General features: G+C 39.3%; 1 pseudogene; it reads right to left on the bottom strand.

Moving 5' to 3' along the window:
• Window positions 1–8,015: 8,015 nt before the first annotated feature.
• Window positions 8,016–8,767, bottom strand: LOC130888977 (40S ribosomal protein S6-like; annotated as a pseudogene).
• Between the last annotated feature and the right edge of the window lie 15,083 nt (window positions 8,768–23,850).

The raw sequence follows: 23,850 nt of genomic DNA, 5'->3' as shown, positions 1-23,850 counted from the left end.
CAGCCTCGCTAGTCCTTCCTCTCATAGTTTAATTTGATGATTTCACTTTGATATGTCAGTCCTCACATACTCTATTGATAACGCCACTGCATCTGTAGTACAAAGAGACACTATGTAAAAATTAGCACGCTGAAAGACACCAATACGCTTATTCTGATGGGTGAATTGCAGTGTTTGCAGCAGGGCGCAGGGTGAAATAGCACGGATTAATGACTCACCTCCCACTTTGGCAGACCCCGTCACAAGGCACCAGGACTACCCATTTCGAAAATGGACCGATGCCAGTGCTCAGAGCCACACTCATTCAGCGTGCCAGCTGGGACTAGAAATTCAAAATATTTCCTGCAACAGCTGTATCTTTGACAACACAATTAACACCAGCCAAAATAGTGCTGCACCTTGAAGGGCATAAAGATCGGGCATTGCAGCCTCACCTAAGAGGCCATGTTCCAGAGTACATTAAAGACAGATGTCAGCCGCCAACACAAGACTAAATCGAGCAAAACAAAAATTATGGTCTGCTCAACTCTGGCGAGGTGTTGTCAGATGTCCCGACTGTTAGTGGAAGATGCCGGGAGCAGAACCGGAAGTGCTTCTACCAGCGAGCAGCTGCTGCCCTCAGAATGTGAAGTACATCTTCCCACGGGGCAGCTATTATCCCCTCCACACATTTGCGCAAGTAGGCGTTCCCAAAGAGCACCATATTTTTGTTTTAAGCTCTGTCTTTCTTCGATGGGGGAAATAAATCTTTTAAGCGGACTTGACTAGAAGTTAGTCTTGAAAATTCTTTCTTTTCAAACAATGTGATTTTTATTATACGGTATAAAAGACGTCGTGAGAAAGACAAGGGAGCCGAGTCTGGCTTCAGGCGGTGCTTGCATTGTCTAACATGACGTCACAGGGCTGACACAGCTCAGACCCTGGGCACCCACGCACGCACTGCACAGGTTATGAGAGCCAGAGGACCAGAAGCACAGTCCAGAGTGAGACAGGCTGCGGAGAGAAGCCACTTAGTGTTCACCAACCTCAGGCAGCTCCTTCCCTCTCTGACACGAATAAAGAAGCACAGCACGAAGGTGGAAATAGTTAAAAGGAAATAGACAATTCTGAGCTTTAATAACTGAGGTGGACAGCGCTTGTTCTTCAAGAAAAGGTTCGTTCAAATAATGAGTAGTTTTTGAGTTCTTTTAATAATCTGATCTTTGCCTTACATCTTTGAATGTGTTTTTCTGACCTAAAGGCAAAGCCTGTTATTATAGTGACATAAATTACATTTAAAGTCATTCTTATCTGACAGGATTTAGAGCGGTAGTTTGCCAAGGAATTAGCATAAAATAAATATTAAAGAAATGCCTTCATTCTCATTTTTAAGATGCAGAGAACTCAAGATAGAGAGTGTAGGGTACGCCTTTAATCCCAATGCCTGGGAAGCAGAAGCAGGGAGATCTCTATGAGTTCCAGGCCAGCCTTGTCTACCTAGGAGGTTACTGTAGCCCAGCCAGAGTGACATAGTGAAACTTTGCTGAAAAGAAGAGAATTAGAGAAATTAGGCTTTCTCAAATTGTGTGTTACCCTGACTGCCATAGCAAAGAGCAGTATATCTTCATCATTTTGCTCAATGTTTTTTTGTGTGTGTGCTTTGTTAATGTTTATTTTTATTCTTCTTCCCTATATTACCTAATGCATGTATTTTATTCTTTCATATGTGTAACATATTTTATATATTACAAATATATACAAATATCCTGAGTGCAGTTTCCCTTCCCTTCATTCCTCCAATCTCCCCATCTCACCTCTCCCCCAGATCCTCTTTCCTCTGCCTCTCCTCAGACAAGAGCAGGTCTCCCAGGGACATCAGCCAAACACAGGAAAACAAGTAACAATAAGACTAGACACAAACCATCGCACCAAGATGGGACAAGGGAACCCAGTAGGAAGAAAAGGGTGCCACAAACAGGCAAGAGTCAGAGGCAACCCAGGTTCTCCTTGTTAGGAATCTGATAAGAACACCAGGGTATTCGACCATAACATTTATGTGGAGGACTCTTGGATACCTGAGAGCCTCATGTGTCCCTGTCAGTTGTTTCTGTGGGCTGTGTTCTTGTGGTATCCCTGACACCTCTGTTTCCTCCAATCCTTCCTCGTCCTCCTCCATAGGACTCTCTGAGTTCTGTCTAATGATTGGCAGGGGGACGCTGTATCTGTTCCATCAGCTGCTAGAAGTCTCTCTGACGACAGTTCTGCTCGGCTCCAGTCGCAGAACACTGTGCAGGGAGGACAAACTAAGTTTTGGGGCTTGTGCAACTATGCTCATAGCAGCGTTGTTTATGATAGCCAGAAAGTGGAAACATCCCAGATGTCTCTCGATTGAAGAATGAATAAAGAAAATGTGGTCCGTTTACACAATGGAGCATTACTCGGCTGTTAAAAACAATGGCATCATGAAATTTGCAGGCAAGCAGATGGAATGAGAAAAAATAAAAAACCATCCTGAGTGAGGTAACCCGGACCCAGAAAGACAAACATGGTGTGTACTCACTTATAAATGGATGCGAGTTGTAAAGTACAAGATAATCATGCTAAGGTCCACAGACTCAGAGAGGTCAAGCAAGCAGCAAGGAGGACTTAAGCAGAGATGCAAAGATCTCCTGAGAAAGGAAAATAGAATGAATCTTGCTGATGTGTAGCAGCAAGCTACTTGTTCATTCCCAGCTGCTCAGCCCCGAAATAATCACACAGAAACTGTATTAGTTAAATCACCGCTTGGCCCATTAGCTCTAGCTTCTTATTGGCTAACTCCTACATCTTAATTTAACCCATCTCCATTGATCTGTGCATTACCATGAGGTCGTGGTATCAGCAAAGTTTCAGCACATCTATCTCTAACAGTGGCAACTCCATGCTTCTCTCTAACTTTGCCTTCCTCCTCCCATGATATAGGTCATGGGAGCAACACATGGACCTCCCACACTACCGGTGGATTGGGGGAGGATGGATATGGGAACAGAAGAGATCAGGTGGTGGGGTAGGGAGGGAGAATATACTGGGAGAAATAACTGGAACAGGCCGAGGAACATTCTGGGGGTGAGACAGAAACCTAGTAAGATGGAAACTCCATGGAATCCACCAGAGTAATGCTAGCTAAGATGCCCAGTGAGACAAGGAGCCTGAACCAGACGTCTGTAACCAGGCAAGGCCTCAAGTGGCAGGACAAAACCTTTGGCTTGCAGTTTACTTAAAATTTTAGCTGCCACAGATTTTAGTATTCAGGATGCTTCAGGGTATCATCAAAAGTGGGCCAAGAAGACAGATGTTGAGAGAAGGATTCGAAATGTTGGTAGGGAAATTGTCAACACTCCAGTGTCCAGGGAAGATTGAGTTTAAAATCAGGGAACTAAAAAGGAAAATTATGATTATTATGTAGGCTCACACATGTCTGTCTGTCTATCTATCTATCTATCTATCTATCTATCTATCTATCTATCTATCTATCTATCTATCATCTATCTATTATTTGGAGACAGGGTTTCTCTGTGTAACAGTCCTAGATGTCCTGGAACTAGGTCTGTAGACAAGGTAGGCCTTGAAATCACAGAGATCTACCTGTCTCTGCCTCCCGAGTCCTCCCACATCTTACAGCAAGCCCTTCAAGTGATGCTCACAGGGCTAAAAAACAGGCACCATCGAGTTTTTCCCTGAAGGCTGCTGTCAACTGATCGATAAAACTTCCATATGAAGATGCTGGTTTCAAAGTTACGAAGCTGTCCTGGGATTTATATTGCTGTGGGTCTATAAGTTTCTTTTTATTTCAGAGTCAAGGTACATTTCACGAGTTGTAAACACATTTGACCTTTGGCCTCAGAGGCAGCAGTTCTGTGCTCCCGTTGGTTTAGGTGGCAATGACTACACCAACACAGCAAACTTAATAACTGAGTCTCTCTTGCAGGTTAGATGACTATGCTACACAGATGGCTTGAAGCAGGAGAAAAGTGATAATGGAGGGTCCTTGGATTTCAGAGAACAGCCTGCCTTGAATTCTCCAGTGACCAGCTGCTTTTGAAAACTTCTCAGGTCTTGACATAAAAAACTTAGCAACCATTCAAGGGAGGGTGGCCAGGATGAATGAGGTGTTCTCTAATCTATGTATGGGTGTGTCTTGTGCTGCAGAAGCGGAATAACTTGCATGAACCAGGTGTGTCTACCTTCTTTCCTGTGTCTGCTGCTGTGCCAATCTTGTTCAAAGTCAGCTGTGGTTTTGCAGGACACTGTTCAGTAACTGATTAACAAATAAAATTAATTTTACTTGTGTTAGAAATCTACTTTATGCTATTCTGGCACCACCATCTGTGGGTGCACTTGATCCCCAATAAAAGGCAATTGAAGTCAGTAATAAAGTATAAAAATATCATGATATCTCATTTCTCTATTAGAGTAGAAACAGAGATGGTCATTCCAACCGGAGATACATGGAATTTTTAGATCAGTGACTAATGAAGACCTGGGAAAAGATGGAGATAAAATACCTTCAGTGGTCTTAGACTGCGTCTCATGAATGTGATTGCATGAAGCCCACAAGTGTTTTAAACATTCAGCCTCACTTCTCATCCACTGTCAGTATAGCTGCAGGGCTCAGAGTGGTGTGGCAGCTAAGTGTCATTGCTGTTTGGACTGAATGCAGCTGCTTTTCTTATTCTGAACTCAATAAAAGGTGAAAGACTTTCAGTTCTGTGGAGGTTCAAAAGTGTGAGCCGATTTCCACCTGTCTGAAGGTCGGAGAGTTTGTCAAAGTTGTTGGCAAGTGTGGCTACACACCCTGACCTAGAGTGTTGTGGCTTGGTGTTTTGGACATGAAGATGGCCCATACAGGTAGATCCACTCCACCCTGACCAAAGATCAGAGAATTCAACCACACTTCTGTTCTCCTTTTGAATGAAGAGATTTGACTTAGGGAGTGCTTGCCTTCAGGATACTTGGTCTAGGGTGGGTTCACTGTTTAAACAACAGAATACTCTTCTCTAGAATTACTGACTTGATATTCCAAGAATTGAAGCAAATAACTATTCTGGATGACCTTTGTATCATGCTAAAGCAGTCTTTGGTCTTCTTTCCCCTTCAGTATTGGGATATAAAAGTGTATAGAAAATTAAACATGGGCTATTTCAGTATTCACTGGAACTCTCTCTCTTTCTCGGTACTATCCTATGTTTCTGTTTTATTATTTTCACTCGTGTCTTTGTTCTCTTTACTTATTTTTGTAACCCTAATGCCCCTACCCTGGCAAGTGGTATGCTTGTTGAAGCCGGTCTGACACAGGTCAAAGGTAAAGAGCTGTATTTTGCCTCCATGTAATATACACTGTTTCCCACATGTGGAGAAGTTCAACTGTTCGTATAGCAGAAGGCCCATGGAAAACAGTTATATTCTGAAGGGTAAATGATCTTTATTAATGAAGAAAACAGGCTTGCTTTCACCAAGATTCACTCACCTAAGCTTCCAGTTTGCCATTAGTAGTGACTTAACCGAGCTCCTGTTATCTAAGATGACTGTCAGCTTCCTGATGGCTGAGTTTTTGGATGGCTGACACTGTAGATTGAAGATCTGGGGAGATGATGCAGTCAGAAAGGTACTGCATAAGCCAGAGGACTTAACTTTGATCCCTAGCACCTGCGTAAAAATTTAGGCAGGTGATACACTTATGTAATCCCAGTGCCAAGGAGGCTGAAACCAGCATGTCCCACAGCTCATTGGTCACTCAGCCCAGCCTAATCCATAAGCCCCAGATTCCACTAACGAGCCTTGACTCAGATAAAACAATAAACAGAAGAAAGGTCAAATGCTTCTTAGGAACACACCCAAATGTTACTCGGCCCTCCACATGTACATTCATATATGTGCACACATACCTGCACGTGTGCGCGCATACACACACACGTAACTGTATGTAATCACTGGTAAGCCACTGTTTTATAAGTTTTCTCTAAGACCAAGACATTCAACCTTGGTAAGAAAATTGTTAGGATGCAGGGTGTTAGAAAAGAGGTGGAGCAGCAGGATGTCCTACATGGAGAGGAAATACTTCATCCTGCAGGGGCACTCCTTAATGTCAGGAAGTAAACAACTCAAATGCTCCAGGAAGTCCCTGAATCTGACCACATTAACTTGGTCCCCTCCTTCACAACGTATAAAATCAGTAAAACCTCATGAGAAACACTTCCAGACAAGCTGAGCTGCCTAGAAGAGGCTGAGACCAACCGAGAAGTCAGGGAGATATAGAGACCAGCAAAACAGCCTAGAAGAAGCAGAGGCCAGCTGAACTGTCCAGAAGAGACACAGAACAATTGGAATTCATAGAGGGGTGACTCCAACTTCTTGAGCACCCCCAAGCCCCATGTGAGCTGTGTAGCGTGCTCTAGGATTATGACTTTTGTGAGCTGTTACCCATGAGGGGGTAAGGTTCAGTGATGGCAGTTGTCTTTGAGTCATAATTGACTCTACATAGGTAACTTCCACCCCATATTTCTGTGAGTAACCCCAGTAAAGCTCATTAGTTCACCATTGTCTTTTGGTGGTTTCCTTACTTTAGCCTGTCATCAGATCCCTATCTGAGACATTTGCTCATATTTCTTCAGGAATAGCGTTGCATAACAACTGCATGTATAAACAGCACAATAAAACATAAGTGAACTTTCTGTTTAGACTTTGGTTTCATCTTCGAAATGTTTCATTATCTATATGGAAATATTTCTAAAAGAAAAAAGAAAAAATGACTCAAAACACTCTGATTCAAGCGTTCTGAAAAAAGGATGTTTAACCTGCACTGATTTCTTCTTATTGGAAGATTCTTATCCTAAACATGCCTTTGCCTTTCTTGCCTCCTGTACTTCTTGCCAGAACATTATCAGCAGATTCCCTGATGCTTTTTGTGTCATCATCGTATCTCACAGCACATCTCAGTTGCAAAGATACAAGCTCCAGAGGCAATGCTCATAAATTCGCTGTCCTCCTGAAGAAACCATTTCCCACAAGCAGCTGGCCTTACAGAATGGTTGAGTACTCTGGAAAAGATTCATTTATCGTACCATCTGGGAACAATGTCTTGGAAAGTTAGTATTCTGTCCTGCAGGAAATGGCAAATGTTCTGAACCGTGAACAGCATAGTACTGTTTCTTCTGCAGACGGACAACAGGAGTCCAATGATCAGCATGGAGGATTTCTCACTAGTGACCCAACAACCCATTATGGCATGTTTTGTTTTACGTTTTTGAGGTTCATCTTTTTAAATTCCACCAAATGAAATAATGATCCCATGTAATTGTAAGGAAAAGCCCCAATGTACGGTCGGAGGATTTCATCCCACTGGAGGAACATATAAAAATGAATTTATGTTTGTTGAGGTTGTTGATTCTTTCCACCAACAGACATGGGGTTGCTGCTATACAGTGAGTTAGGAAGACTGTGGACATGCCTGATTACTCTCTGTGGATATTGCCTTTACTCTGTCATGTCTGGTTCTCAAGCTAAGGAAGGCTCTAAGAAAGTTAGATTCTCCAATGAACTGAAATTTATGTCAAATTTAGGGTATGTGTGAAGTAGAAAAGAATCATGTGAATCAAATCTGTATCTAACCATGGGAATGATACCTGGTACAAAATGATAGGTTTGTATCCATGCAAACATAAATCTAATGTTTATATACATATATATACACATACGTAAGTTTATATGTAGAATATGTTTGTGCATAGTGTGCACAAATGTATCTTCAAAGCTGTATGTAATATTTATTAGGATGGTCATTTACATTATAGTTTTGTTAGTAAAAGGTGCCATTTTGAATAAGTATCATGACTGAAACAGAAGATGACTATGTAGGAGGGAGGCCATTTGTTGGTTCCTGGCCGCTCACCCCTGAAATAATCACATAGAAGCCATATTATTTAAATCACTGCTTGGTCCGTTAGCTCTAGCTTTTTTTTTCCCCAAGGTCTGATCATTTATTTGTTACCCCTAAAGACTTATTTTTGACTGGACTCAGACTTAGAAGTAGAAGCTCTCAGCGAGGACAGCCTTCGCCTCTTGGCAATCTGTTCCTGGTACTTTTCTTTGGCTTCATTATCTTTGCCAAAAGCTTAGCATATTCTGCAGCTTCCTCCTTGTTTTTCTTTGTCCGTTGTCTCTTCAGAGCAAGATGCTGGCATTTGTGTTGCAGGACACGTGGAGTCACAAGATGCTGAATCTTGGGTGCCTTCATCCTGGGCTTCTTACCTTCTTTATTTAAAGGCCTTCTGACAATGTACTGGCAGATACCATCTTCTTTAGAAAGATTTAAAAGCTTTTGGTTTTGCAAGCTCATTTAGGTCTCAACCGATGAGGCACAGTAGTATCTATCTTCCAGGAATATCCTTCTCTCCTTTTTTTTTTTTTAAACAATAACCAAGTTGAGAACACTCAGATTGGTATCCACAATGCATCCCCAAACACACTTGCACTTCCTCTCTCCAGTTCTCCTTGATCTATAACAAGAATGCCTCTTACTCAACAGCAGGCGCACTCTGCCATAGGTCAGGACACCTTGTTTTATGGGAAAATCTTGTTTGTCATTGCCGCCACTGATTTGGACCACATAACTCTTCCACTCTTCACCCAGAGTCTCAGCAGTTACTTCTGTGTTCATGCGCTTCTCATAGAATGTCTGAAGCTTGCATTCATCGTCCACTTCGATGAGTTTCTGACAGCCAGTGACAGGGAAGAAAATATTCAGCTTCATCTTTGCACAGCTGACCTAGGAGGCACCATGAAAAAGAGACCTAACTTCTGCTTTAGCTCTAGCTTCTTATTGGCTGACTGTTACCTATTAATTTAACCCATCTCCATTAATCTGTGTATTGCCACATGGCAGTGGCTTGCTGGCAAAGTTTCAGCATGTCTGACTCTGGCAGTGGCTCCATGGCTTCTCTCTGACTCCACCTCCTTTTTCCCAGCATTCAGCTTAGTTTTCCTCACTTCACTCTGTTTCCCTATAGCTCTGCTATAGGCCCAAAGCAGTTCCTTTATTTATCAATGGTATTCAAGTATACAGAGGGAAATCCCACATCATGACTAGATATCATTCAGAACTAGATAAGTTCTGAATAGGGGATTAAGCATACCCAGTAATGGGAAGGTAATGTTTGTTGGAGGATGAGAGTAATTGATTCATAGATTGTTGTGTTTTGTTATGGAGTTATGTTTGAAATCTGAACTATGAGGACAAGAGTGATCTTACTATTGTACATCAATAGACAGAAATGAATATCTGTTGGCTTTTTATAGGGAGAGAGGTGACCATTATATTCTCTAAATATTCCAAGAAATCATAAGTTCTTCCTTGGGTTTTCCTGCAGAGGTGATGGAGTTCATTCACAGCAATGATAGCGAAAGCAGAATTCATTTTCTAGGAATGAATTGTTAGACATGTTCAGGACTAGGAGGTGATGTCTAAGGACATCCTCAACTGCACTTGTGATGCAACCTGGGCATCCAGTGTTCAGTAGTCACGGCCTTTTATGCTCTTTGCCCAGCCCTGTGGTGGGGTCTACCTGGGATTCTAACAACCTAGGACTTTATAGCATAATTCTGAGTAAATTTTATTTTATTTTCTGCTCTAAAAATATCAGAATCAATATCTCATGGTGGTCCTCAGACTTTATTGACCATAATGAGTCTTTATTTGAAAGGGTTTTTTAAACATTAAAGAATGAGATCACACACAGAAATTAAGGTCCATGAAGATATGTTACCTGCAGAAACAAAACAAAAGATCACACAAATAAACAAAAATTGGGGGAGTTGAAGAATGGCTGAGAACACTAGGTGCTCTTCCAGAGGACTCATGGTCAATCCTAGTACCCACATGTCTAATTACAGTTCCAGGAGATCAGATGTCCTTCTCTGGTCTCCCAAGAGAACCAGGTACAGAAGTGGTACATAATCATCCATGCAGGCAAAACATGCATACACAAAAAAATATAAATAATGTAAGGATATAACTGTAGCTAATTATATTAATCAAATAAGACCAGTTTCCAGAAGAATATCATGTATTTTCTCTCATATGTGGCTTATAGATTTTGTATAGATGCACAGAATTCTGTAGGCATATGCTGTATGGTATGAAAGCAGACATTAAGGTCTTTAGAGGAACAAAGAGGACTAACAGCAGGGGAGGGGCAAGAATGAGAGAGCAGGGACATGAGAGAAATGTTCTTAGGGCACAGTGCATGCTTGTGTGGGAAAGACATTGTGAACTGCAATACCGTGTTCAATGAACTTGCACAGTGAAAAAAACAATTTTAATTTTTAAAAGGATATATTTACATTGTTTTTTAACAACCGCTTTTACTTTCTGCTATGTTAAACAAGTATACTTGGTGTAATTTTTAAAAATCAAGCTCCATTTAAATTTAAAATACATTTTTCAATGGTGATGGGGATTACATGGTTCATAGTAGCTTGGTTGCGTGATAAACAAAGAATGAAAATTTTGAAGTCAGTTATATATGGGAAAATACAAATCCACTTGAAGAACAGTAGTTATTATATGTGGAAGTAGCTTATCTTTCGTCTGTTTTACTGGCTTCTAGAATTCTTAGATTCCTCACTAAAAACAAACATTGAAGAGTATAAAGTATTCTTCAATTTAGTGAATATAAAAACTACATTGTTTCAGTAGGTGGTCTGAGGTACAGAGAAACAAGCCACTCATTTCTTAAAAGTTTGGTCACTGTTTCTTTAATTGCTGTTGAAAAAGAAATGATAACTCTTCCTTCCTGCCATCCACTTTAAGGTCATTTGCTTTTTTTTTTTTAACTGAGATTCTTATTAATTTTTGTCATTGCAAGGGAGGAAGTTGTCAGCATCAACCGTGGCATTAATGGCTATCAATTTAGTGAAGATTCCTAATCTGATACCACCACAGTTTCTGTCTAGTCCACTGTTGCTACCAGACCCAATGCATGATCTAAATCATTCTCCATGTGTCGGTTAGGACTCCCAGTTTCAACTTTTATAGGCTTAAACCAGCATTAAACCAGTGACAGGAGAAGAGACCAAGCTTTCTTTCAGTTGGACGGTAAAATACCCACGAGAATATACTTACACACCTGCTCTCTCTCCATCCGCACAACCGGCACTCTTTACAAGCTCTTTGGACATTCGAGGCAGAGGTGCAAAGTCAAAGTTAGGAATGAAGAGATTATTGTCTCCCCACATTGACTAGTAGGAGACCAGTGGAAAGATGAAACCAACGTATGTACACACACACACACACACACACACACACACACGCCTCAAAGCTCAACACTGAATCAATGTTCCCTCTGTATTAAATAGTCCGAGTTTGACTCCCCAAAAAAAGAAAACCCAAAGTTATGTTGGTCCCATAAGGACATACCCCTGAGTGAGCAGATGAGACCCATATGTGGCAGGGCTATAAAAGCTTTGATTCATTTTAACAAGAAGAAAAATATTTTACTATCACCTTGTATTTCTAGGATGTTACTTTGTTTTTTCAGTTTTTAATGAGTTTATCAGTTTTCTTGACTTTTTGTCTTGATGCAAGGTGTTACGCAAGGTTTTCAAGCAAAATGCTAGAAAACAGAACCTCCACTTAGATGCTCGTTCATTAGCTCTAATAGATTTAGTCATTTTTAAATTTAAAGGGGAAAAAGCACAATAATAGTAAATATTAAAAAAGAGAGACAATTACTGATTGGTAAGGGTAGGTACATGTATTTGACAGATTGTTGCCTTGTTAAATGTCAAAGCATATTTTAGTTGATGACAGTACTGCCTAGTTTCATGTCAACTTGATAGAAGTTAGAATGACCTAAGAGGAGGGAACCTCAATGGAGAAAAGTCCTTTCTAAGACTTAGCTGTAGGGAAGCCTGTGATGCATTTCTTATTTTTTTTTTATTTATTTATTTTTTTTTTGGTTTTTCGAGACAGGGTTTCTCTGTAGCTTTGGAGCCTGTCCTGGAACTAGCTCTTGTAGACCAGGCTGGCCTCGAACTCCCAGAGATCCACCTGCCTCTGCCTCCCGAGTGCTGGGATTAAAGGCGTGTGCCACCACCGCCCAGCAGATGCATTTCTTATTTAGTAATTGATATGTTAGGGTCTAGTCCCTTGTAGGTGATCCAACCCTAGGCTGGTGGTTCTGAGTTCTATAAAAAAGCAGGCTGAGCAAGCCATAAAGAACAACCCAGTAAGCAGCACTCCTTGGTGGCCTCTGCTTCAGTTCCTGCCTCTGGGTACCTGCCCTACTTAAGTTCCTGTCTTGGCATCCATAACTGGGCTGTGAAATGTGGAATAAACAAACCCTTTCCTCCCCGTTACTTTTAGTCATGGTCTTTGATCTATCTCTAAGACAATGATTATTTATTATTACCTTATTTTACAGATGATAATCTGACCCTGAAATTGATAATTTGTTCCTTTTGTTTAACTATATTGCTAATGACAAGGAGAATCATAGATTGAACCATGCAGATATTACAATTAAAAAATAGATATTTATACTAAATGGCCATGCTTTCATTAATTTTTCAAAATTAAGACGGGAAACTATTTCCATAGGAAATTGGTTTTTTACTTTTATTAGATGTAGGTTATCTTCCCACAAAATATCCTAATTACGGTTTTCCTTCCCTTCCCTCTATCCCTTCTAGTTCCTCTTACACCCCCTCCCATTTGGATCCAATCCTTTTTGACTGAAAATTCAGCTTAGCCATGACTTGCTGATTTCAGTTTTGGAATATTGCTCTAGGCTGTGTCTGGATGTGTCAATCATGTTGTGAAAGACAGCTATTGGTTTCCCCATCAGGTCTGGTTTGGAGGCCTGTGTGGTAGTTTCCCCATCTTAACAAAGTTGTAGGTGTTAATGTATACATGCGGAGGGGAGGAAGGAAGAAGTGGGAAAGCCCCTTTCCGCCTGTGTCTGTGCTTTAGAGAGATTACAACCATTGAACTGACATTGTCAGTTCCATGATGGGACCTAATGTGAGGGCTGCATAGTCCAGCCAACTTTCCATTACTCCTGCAGACACATTTGATGGCACAGCATACTTATGATTGAGGCTCTGACCTGCACCCCTTTGAAAGTTTGCTGGAAAAGTCTTAGGATCCATTAGCTGCACCCAGTTAAGCAGTGTTCACCCAGGGTCATCATTAAGCATCCAAGTCACAACTTTGAAGAATAAGAACAGGGGGAGAGGTCATGAGATCTTATGGATACCCTTTGTTGAGCAGGAGCTTTAAATTTTGGTTAAACCTAACATATTTTCATGGGCTTTTCATATATCCTAAGACAATGGTTCTCAACCTTCCTAATGCTGTGACCCTTTAATAAGGTTTTTCATGTTTTGGTGACCCCCACCCTAAAATTATTTCCATTGCAACTTCATAACTGTAATTTTGGTACTGTTACAAATTGTAAAGTAAATATGTGATATACAACCCCTGTGAAAGGGTCGTTTGACCCAGAGAAGGGGTCACGATGAACAGATTGAAAGCCACTGTCCTAAACTACCCTTAACATTTTATGAGCACCCCAGAAAGAACACAGTGGAATAGTGCCTTCAGATTTTGGCTAAGGCAAAATATGTTCTCTGAGTAATCTTCTCAGTGGTGCAATGTGCCAGGTACAACATCTTTGAAAGGTTTTACATTACATGCAATATTGGCTATGATTGTCTATTGTGCTTTAGACCCTCAGAATGGTTCCCCTTTAGCTCTCCTTGCTTTCCATGATCTGTCTTTTTAGGCTCCTCTATCTCCTGGACACTTCCTGCTCCTGGCTTTTGCCCCACTATTTGCTACTATGGTCAGTTATGTTAACATCCACAAATGAGTTAGAATAAGGGGTGTTTGTCATCTGCAAGTGGATAATTTCACATACAGGAGAAAAGTTTTAAGTCCCTAGGAAACAAAAGTAATAATATTTAAGGGAGAAATACTAGTTAGATTGATTATTAAACATTATTTTTATTTAATGACTACCAGACTCAATAAACAAGTACAAATATTATATGATGCCAACTAAAAAGAAAAAAAAAACAAGCAAAAAATATCCCAGAACTTTTGAAAATCATTGCTAAATTAGAAGGTGTGGAACTCCCAGAATTAAACAATGAAACAAAACTGTAAGGAATTAGAACACCAAATGCCAAAGGATGCTTATCCTGAGATTCTATGTTAGAGGCTGGAAGGGAACGAGGACCTGTAAGGACTTTGGTCTTCTAGGTCCAGCTCTAGCTGGAGACCTTGACATAGAGCTGGGCCCCAAGGTGCTATGTGGTTCACATCAGAAATAAAACAACTGTCCAGAAGACAGAGTGAGGAAAATCACACTATTAGGTGTAAACGCTGCCAAGAGAATAATAAAAGCTCTCCAAATTCACAGCCAGAAGGCAGCCTTCAAATGGGTTTATGACCTGCATTAATTAATACCACCTGTGTGGTCTGTGTGCTCAGGTTTGAAATTCACTTCAGAGTCATTTTGGTTTGGGTGAGAGCCAATTTCCAGAAGCAAAAGTAAATGCTATAACAGAGGAATAGACTCTCCAAGGCTTAAACAGTTCTAAGAAGTGACTCGTTTACACCTCAAATCACAAAACATACAAGGAAGTATCTGTGAGAGCCAAACAATGGAAATGGGGTGACGGGGGTTGCTGAGATGACTCAGTGTGTAAGCATTGGACTCGAGTTCAGACTCCTAGCTCACATAGTGAAATGGGTGCAGAGGCTGGCCTCTGTAACTTCAGCACTGGAGACAGACACAGGAAGATCCCTGGGGCTCCTTGACCAGTCAGTCTTGCTGAAAAGGCAGGCCCTAGGGTCAGTGAGAGATGATGTCTCAGAAACATAGGTGGAGAAGCATAGAGGAAGATAGTGCAAGTCACCCTCTGGCCTCTACGTGCACATTCATGGTGTTTTAGTTAGGTTTCTATCACTAAAAGGAGAAGCCATGACCATGGTCACTCTTATAAGGAAAACATTTCATTGGGGAGACCCACTTACAGTTTCTAAGGTTCAGTCCATTATCATGGCAGAGAGCATGGCAACAAATTCTTGTTGTTTTTTCTGGTTCACTGATTTCTGTACTGATTTTAATTATTTCTTTTAGTCTACGGATTTGGGGTTTGACTTCTACTTAATTTTCCAAAGCCCTAAGATGCACCATTAAGTCATTTATTTAGATATCTCTGATTTTATTGTTAAACACTTGCAGCATAAATTTTCTTCTCATTACTATTCTCACTGCATCCCATAGTCTAGGCTTTCATTTTCATTCCATTCTAGTGATTTTTAGATTTTCATATTGATTTTTTATGAAATGTAGTCATAATTCAATAGACAATGTTCAGCCTCCATGAATTTGCGCATGTTACATAGTTTCATTTGCTGTTGATTTCTGGTTTTATTTTATTTCTGTCGTATAGAATACAAACTGTCATTTTATTTCCCTATGTATCCTGTGACTTGTTTGATGTTCTGTTAGATGCTCTATTTTAGACAAAGTGGAAGGTTGAGAAGAAGAGGTAATGCTTGGATATAATATTCTATATGTATCAGTTAGGCCCATTCGATTTATGATGTAATTTAATTTGGATATTTCTCTGATTATTTTTGTCTGGGTAACATGTCTTTTTGTAAGCATGGGATGTTTATAACCACCCACTGTTGTTGCTTTGGGATTAATCTGTGTCTTTATAATATAGTAGTACTTATTTAATAAAATTGCTTTCACTTGTGCTTGATACACATGTGCTCAAAATTGTAATAGCCTCTTTATAAGTTGTTTCCTTAACCAGTATAAAATGACCTTTAAAAAAAATCTCTTTTAGTTTTGCTCTAAAATCGAATTTGTTTGTAATACCTGCTTATCTAATTCCATTTGTTAGAATGCCTATTCTACCTTTCCATTCAAAGGTTCATTTGTCTTTGATAGTGAAGGGTGTCAACTGGGCATTTGTTTTAAAATCCAATCTGCTACTTCCCATCTTTTGACTGGGGATTCAAACCGCTAACAATTAAAGGTGTCATCAAAAGGTGTGTGTTATTTCTGGTTATTTTGAAGATTTTGTGATTTTTTTATTCCTTATTTAACTAATGTGCTAATGTGATTTACTCTTGTCTGCAGCCTCATGGAAGTTTTTAAATTCATCTTCAGTATGAACTATTATTCAAATACCTTGTGTAGGATGAAAGAATTGTTTTAGCCTGTTTTTAATCATGGGAAGCTTTTCTGACTTCTTCAATCATGACAGTTTTGCTGGGTATAGTAGATTAGCTTTGTAATTGTCTTTCAGATATTAAAATCACTATATAAACTTTTAAAAGGTTTCTTTTTGAGAAATCTGCTATTTCTCTGATGGGTTTCCCTTTAAGTGTGATTATACATTTTAATATCACTTATTTTCTCAGTATACTTATATTTTGATAATGATTGGTTGTAGAGAAAGGAGTTCCTTTCTGGTCTGCCACTTGTGCCTGAATGGGTTTTTATCTGTATCCATAAAAAATATATTGCATGATATTTGATCATGCTGTGAACATCAAGATTATGTTATCTACTGAAAAACCTTTTCTTGTTGTGGTTTGACTTAGTCCTAGAACACATCTTTAATCCAAGAAACTTCTGCTTATTGTAAACAAGATTAAATAAGTCAACCATAGGTTAATAGGTGGAGTAAACAATCAGTTGACAGGAAAAAAAAACTATAGGGAGTAAGAGGGAGTAAGGAGGATGAAGAGAGAGATATACAGGAAGTAGAAGGGAGAGATATCCTAAAGGCATCTTGTTCTGAGATGGAATAGGAGAAGGGTGGCTTCCGGGATGTTGGTGAAGGAGAAAGGTCAGCTGGGTGCTTTCTCTGCCTCTCTAAGCTAGTAGGACTTCACCCCAGCATTTTATTCAGGAGTCTTTATTTGTAAAATTGAACAATTGAGATTTTGTTAAAAAACAACATTTTGTGTCCAATGTGGGACTGTTTAACATTCCTTGTGAAAGAATTTTCCACTGATACCTTTTAACAGTTTGAGCATTATTATAAGTTGGCATTGTGAAGGCAAATTTTTCTTTATACTGTTCTTGTAAAGATATAGTTAAAAAAAATCAGTCTTTTAAATCGGTCAATATAATGGATCATCCCTTAGGTAGTAAAGAAGACAAGGGAATTCCAAACTATAAGGAGCCCATTTGCTGAATCACCTTATTCATGGCTTCTTAAATCTATTAAGTCTCCATTTCCCAGATTTCTTTTTAATGACAAATAAAGGAAAATTTGTTGATTCTTTTTTTAACATTTTAAGCATTTAGTTGCTCCTATACCAGCTATCTTAGTGTCTGTAATTTATCTGAGGTCAAACATCATTGTTCCACTCACACAGGTTTGTCAGCTAACCTTTTTAAAGACAGTGTGGTTGGAACCTTTGAAAGACCAATGGGTGTTAGGTGGCTGTTCTTGATAGTGCCTTTTAATATTTTTCTAAGAGGCATACTTTATTTTATGGTTTATTTCTGAGATTGGAAGAATGTTAATCTGTGTTCTCCTTTTCTGCAACAAATCACATCCCCATAAATTCATGGCTATATGAACTACACGTGGCTTTAATTTTCCTAATTGTTCTTTTGGTCCTATACACTTGACCCATCTTGCACTTTGTTTTACCTGAATCAAGTTCCAATCCCTACAAATTGAAAATTTGCCTCCTGAAGAGGCCAATAATCTGGATGCCAAGATTTTGGTGAAATTATTGTTACATTTGCTCCAGTGTCTACTAAACCTGCAATTTCAATGCCATTTATTTGCATTTTTAGCTTTGGTTTATCATCATTTATAGCAAATTGCCAAAATACTTGTTTTCTGGTCTCTCCTGAATTTTTGTTTCATCTACTGAAGCTGTTCTGTCTTTAATTACACCCAGAGCAGTGTTATTTTTTAACAATAGGTATTAAATCTTTTAATTGCTGTGTGGAGGAGTTTCTCCTATGCTGATAGAGAATGAGTGAATCAAATATGATACTGGGGCCTCTGGGAGACCCCATAGGACATTTCCCAATGGCAAAGGATTACCTTGACTGTCCATTGTTGATCAGCATTCATTAGTCCCATGCTGGTCTTCCCACACTTTCTACATACTCCAGAAAGCTGGGGCCTTCTGTTTGGATTCTCTCTATAAAAAACATTCCTTCTAGGAATGCCTTGTCTACAAGCCCCTTTCAAATGGCCTTGTTTAGAGCAGTTAAAACATCTGATATTTTTATTTTTTTAACTTTTAGAAATTACTTCTCCTATCAGAGTAGCATCATAATGTGAGATCCACTATCAGTGATATTTCTAATCCATTCATCTATTGGTGTTGCTCTTATCTTAAAAGGCCACCTTATCCTTTTGCATTCTGAATTACTGTTTTCAAAAGTCAAAGATTCAATTAATATTTGTCTGACTTCTAATTTTGATACTATCCTATTTACAGCTGAAGTCAATCTCTGCAAAAAATCAATAAAGGCTTCTTTGGGTCCTTGTATAATTTTAGTAAATGACTCAGACCTGTTTTCTGATTCTTCAACTTTGTCCCAAGCATTTAAAACTGCTAAATGACATAGTACAAAGGTGTGATCATCAAATTCAAGCTGCTTCTATAACTCAGCATATTGATCTTCTCCTAGAAACTGATCTTGGGAAGAATTACTGCCTCTAGCCTTATTTCTTTGTTCTATGGCCCCAGCTTCCTCTTTCCACTGTGTTTGCCCTTGTAACTGAGGACCCACTTCCAACATTGCTGTTGCCAAATCTTTCCAGTCTTAAGGGATAGTTTTCTTCTGAGTTGTCCATGAATTTAACATCTGTTTAACATAAGGTGATGCATAACATATGAAACAACCACTTCCTTAAATCTCCTCAAGTTTAACATTTCTATAGGATTCCACTTAACTTCTGCATAACTATGAGGGTGCCTATTGTCTGCTGGTTGTTATTTTATGGTAATTGCATAAATTAAGGTTGGTTTTCTAACACCCTTGGACCACCACACTTCAGTTTCGTCATGTAGTGAAATGGCAAGTTCGTCTAAATTCCTCTGTCTTTGTCTGAGTATTTTTGTTATTTTCATCTATAAGTCTTTCCAAGGCTGGTATTTTATCAGTCCATTTTTTCATATTTGACACAAAGTCACTATGTCTATCAAGGATAAAATGGGAATTACCAGACTGATAGTAATTCTAATCAGTGTTATGCCAATCTAAGTTAAGCCATTTATCTTTTCATTTTCAATTTCTATTTTCAAATTATCTAAAGTAGCATTATACAACATTCTAATGCTCTGTTGTATGATATTTTTCATCCTTAATGTGGGAAAGGTTTTTCCTTTTAATATTACTTAACTCTTTCCTTGAGAACTTCTCAGGTGTCTTACCAAATCTGATGGCTTCTCAGTTTGTCGTCAGTTGGTATGACTGCTCTGTTCCTGTGTTTGTGACACATGCTGGAGGGCCAAATGTTGTTTTTTTTAGCAAAATCTCGATCATTTTATTTTATCAATAAAGGTTTCTGGGACATCCGTCAAGGAGGAAGGTCAGCTGGGTGCTTTCTCTGCCTCTCTGAGCTAGCAGGCTTTCACCCCAGCATCTGGCTCCTGAGTACCTATTGGTAAAGTCAAAAGGTTGAGATTTTGTTATAAACAACAGCTAAGTATTTTCTTGGCTAGGTTCAGCCCCCTTGGCTAGAGGACACTAAGTTCAGCACTCCTTGAACTTCTGGTTACAGCCTTGACTCTAGTCCAAGTTGCTGGTCACACCTTTGGATGACCCTTCAGGGTCTGCTGTGTATGTTGGTCTTGTCCCTGGGTTGTTCTTAGAAATGATGGATGCGCTGCATGGGGACCTGCATCTATGTTGCCCTGTGGATTCTGTCTCTGATCAGATTTATTCCCCATTGAATACTGTGCAGTTTAGATTCAAAGTTCCTTCCCCAAAATCTACAGCCACCTTACTGGCCAGGTTTCAGAATATAATTCCAGGACACCTGCTCTGAGTTTTTCAAGAGTTTGGTCCATAGAATGTCAGAGGCCACCAAGCTGCTAACGCAGGAGCGGAGTTTCTAAAATGCCATCTTTCTGTCATTCTGCACAGAGTTTTTACAGTATCTCCCTCTGCTCTTCCTGCCATGAACTACTTTTATCTTCCTCTTTCCCTCTCTTTAAAATGTCTGCTACTGAGAGTATAGGAGCTGGTTTTCCAAGGCTATGTCAAACATGGCTCTAGCTACTCCCTCTCATTGGGAGTAGGGGGACCCCTCCCTAACTCTGTCAGTATCTCCAGGACAGACTATCTTTTGTGTTGTATCTAGAATTTGCTTTTCATTTTGATAGAGGATGACAGACTACCTTTCATGTTGTCTTTAGAGTTTGATTTTCATTTTGATAAAGGATTCAGTCATGATCCACCTCTTCTGATAGCTTCTGTTGCCCTAGTTTATTCCTTGGAGTTTTCAACAGACTCTGTGTATGTGTTGTCTGATGTCTTGGCTCATCCTCCTGAAAATACAATGGCATGAGTCACAGTGAATCTGGCCCTTACTTATGTCCAGAAGTAAATATGTGAACTGCTACAAAACCAGACTTTTCTTTTTATAAAACAAATCATTTTTTTTTTCAGTGTAAAAAGAAAGAAAAGATACTAGTTTTTTCATAGTCAAGGAAATAATAGTGCATATACTAAAATCTTTTTTGCTGGGACTGAGAATTTTGTTCTCAGGGACCTGAAATCTAAACATGTTCTTGTCAACCCAGACTTGATATGTAATTCAATCTCTGCCCTCATTTATTCCATTCTGTATTATTCTCTTGAAAATGATTCCTCCAATTATCACCCAACAAGACAGAGCTCATAATAAATGTCCTTTTAAAAATCTGTTCTTATTTTTAATGATAAGTTTGAATGAGCTTTTAAATCTAAAGCTGTTATCATCATAATGATCTATCATTTGGATTTTTAGATGGAGTTTAGATTTCACCTGGCTAAAATCCAATGAATGTTCTTGTTGGGAACATAATCATTCTAACATAAATATTCACTTCTTTACATGGGTTCATAAAAACTCTCAAGTTTCTCTAGGAAAGAATTTACTGAAAGAAGCCATGTATGGAATGAATCATTCCTCAGATGTAACTCCACAGCTGCAAGATCTCCAGGCCTAACCTGGAAAAACATATGGAAAAATCCTGAGAAAAAAAAAAGGAGTGGGGGGAAGTCTAGGGAAGGAATCTAAAGAGTCTAGTTCCAGGGAAGATACATCAAAGAACAAGTCTATCCAGAGAAATGTCTGAAATTACTCTATATTGGATTTTTTTTTTATAATTCTAGAGGTGTTAAAACAGAGCTCAATAATATGCTAGTAGTTTTGGAGGCTGAGTGTGTAAACTACTGTATGTTTTAAGATTGCCAAAAATGATTGAGAATTTATTGCTATAAAGAAATATTAAAAAGCCTTATAAAAACAAAACAAAAGGTTTAATAACTGAATTAAATTTGAAGGCAGATGCAGCAAGAAGAGATTTGTATGCATTTTTTAATTGTTTTGCTGTTGCCCTTAGTTCTAGAGGTTGATCCCAGAACCTCATTCTCGCCCCTCAAGAGCTTGGGTCCTCAACCATCTTTGCATTGTTTTCATTATAGACAATGTTTCACTGAGTTGCCCACATCAGCTGCGAACTCACTCTGTGGTCCAAGAAGAACTGGACACTGCCTTCCTGGTGCCTCAGCCAACTGGGCATCTGGGATTACAGGCTGCATTCTGCTATTTTAAGAGAGTTATATCCCTCAGCTTTCCCCTAATAAACTAACTTGTAAAAAAACACTGGGAAGTAAAGGACAAAAAGATATTTTACACATCCTTTGGACAAACTGCCATGCGGTTCTGAGTTTTTGCTTCATGTTGTCAACACAGAATTAATTAAACTTATGGTTTCCTTACTACTTTGTTTTTGGATTTTGTATTTACTTGTATCAATAAAGTTGGCAGTGATGATTGATCAAGCCATATTCATGGACTTTGTTGATTCTCAAAGTTCTAATGTGTTAGTCACTTTGATTTGGTTATAAAGATTATAAAGGAGTTTGGCAGATAGCACACCAAAAGCAATTGAACCATACATAAAAATATCTCTGAATCTGGGGAGCAGGCTCAATGGGTAAGATGATTATTATAAGAATAATGAACCGAACCTGAGTTCAGGTCTTCAGCACCCATGTAAAATCCAGAGAGGTCCCACACATCTGTAACCCCAGTGGTGGGGGAGTGGGGACAGATGGATCCTATGAATTCACTGACTATCCCAATTTAATAAAAGAGATTCTGCCTTTAAAATAAATTTAAAAATGATAGAAGATTTCTGACACATTTTCACACTTGTATATACCATGCACACACATACAGCACAACATGCACACACACTTCAACTCAAATCAAGGTAAAACCACAACCTATACTACCTAACCTATTGTCTGTAGTTACCAATGCATCTAAGTCAGACATCAGAAAGCCAGTCACTATCTGTAGTTACAAATCTAGTACCATCGGCAAAAGTGACCGAGCCAAAATACCTGAATGTCTCCCTGATTTTGCCCACAGATCCAACTTGGAAACAACTAGAGGAAGCCCCAGTCAACCATGGAGAAGCCCAAACATCAAATGCATTCACCGTCATATTCTCAGGGTCAACATCAGCTGGGCACAGGAGACCCAAGCCTATCCCTTCTTTTAGTAATAAAGCTTTCTCCTGTCTCTTTTTGCATCTTAGCTCAAGCCAAACAGCAAGTGATAATAGCTGTTCCTTGATGCAGTGAGGTTGGAATACACCTCCCTTATTGCTCCCATTTACTTTCATGTACAATCTGTCCTAATTTCTCCTTTGACTAGATCTCACACCGTTCTCTTTTAGTGACAGGACCTTGATTCTCCCCATCTAGAAGGCCCTCTTCTATGCTTAGTTAAACGTGGGTCCCCTTTGGATTTCAGCTTCCCAGACCCTGCCACAGGGGTCAGATAAACCTAATGTGGTCAAATCCTTCTAACACTGGCTCTGCTTTGAAGATATTAAAACTGTTTGAATATAATTTCTAATCATCTCTATTTTCACGAGAAGGTTCTCAGTGATAAGGACTGTGCATATTTTTACTCCAGTTTGCAAAATCAAATTCTAGTGCTCAAGAAGTGATTATCTGCTGACTTGATAAAGGAGATTGATTCCTTGAGCTATTGCTGAGCAGGGGTGTACCACTTAATTGCAGCATCCAGGAATGATCAGTCCAGGCAGAATCATCAGCTCAAGGCCCTTTCCTTCCTGCTTTATCACCTCCCCAACCCTTTCCTTACCTAAGACAAACTCCTAGCTATCTTTAAGCCATTAGTATAAGCAGTCTCTTCTTGAGTAGCTTTAGTGTCTCAATGCCATGGAGTGAGTCCTCTATAGCCATACATCTTGTTACAATTATTTATTTACATCTTCTCACTGAGACTTTCAAAATAAAAACTGAGTTATTTTCTTCATCTTGCACCAATGAAGCATCAAGCACTTATTTGTTGGGCAAACTCCTGAGCCACAACAACCAATTATCCATCACATACAGACATGATATCAGGTCCAACAGATCGTACCTGTAATTTAATTGTCACCTTAACCTTATAGATTAAATAGTATTTTCTTCCTTTTCTGGATGAGAATGATCGTTCTAAAGTAGGTAAAGAAAGTTGCTGATAATTACAAGTTAAGTAAATAGCAAGGCAGCTTTTGAATCTACATTCCACTAT

The sequence above is a fragment of the Chionomys nivalis genome, chromosome 17 (genome assembly GCF_950005125.1).
Source record: "Chionomys nivalis chromosome 17, mChiNiv1.1, whole genome shotgun sequence".
NCBI classification, from domain to species: domain Eukaryota; kingdom Metazoa; phylum Chordata; class Mammalia; order Rodentia; family Cricetidae; genus Chionomys; species Chionomys nivalis.
Note: the sequence above shows the minus strand (reverse complement) of the source record. Positions and strands in the feature narration are given on the sequence as shown.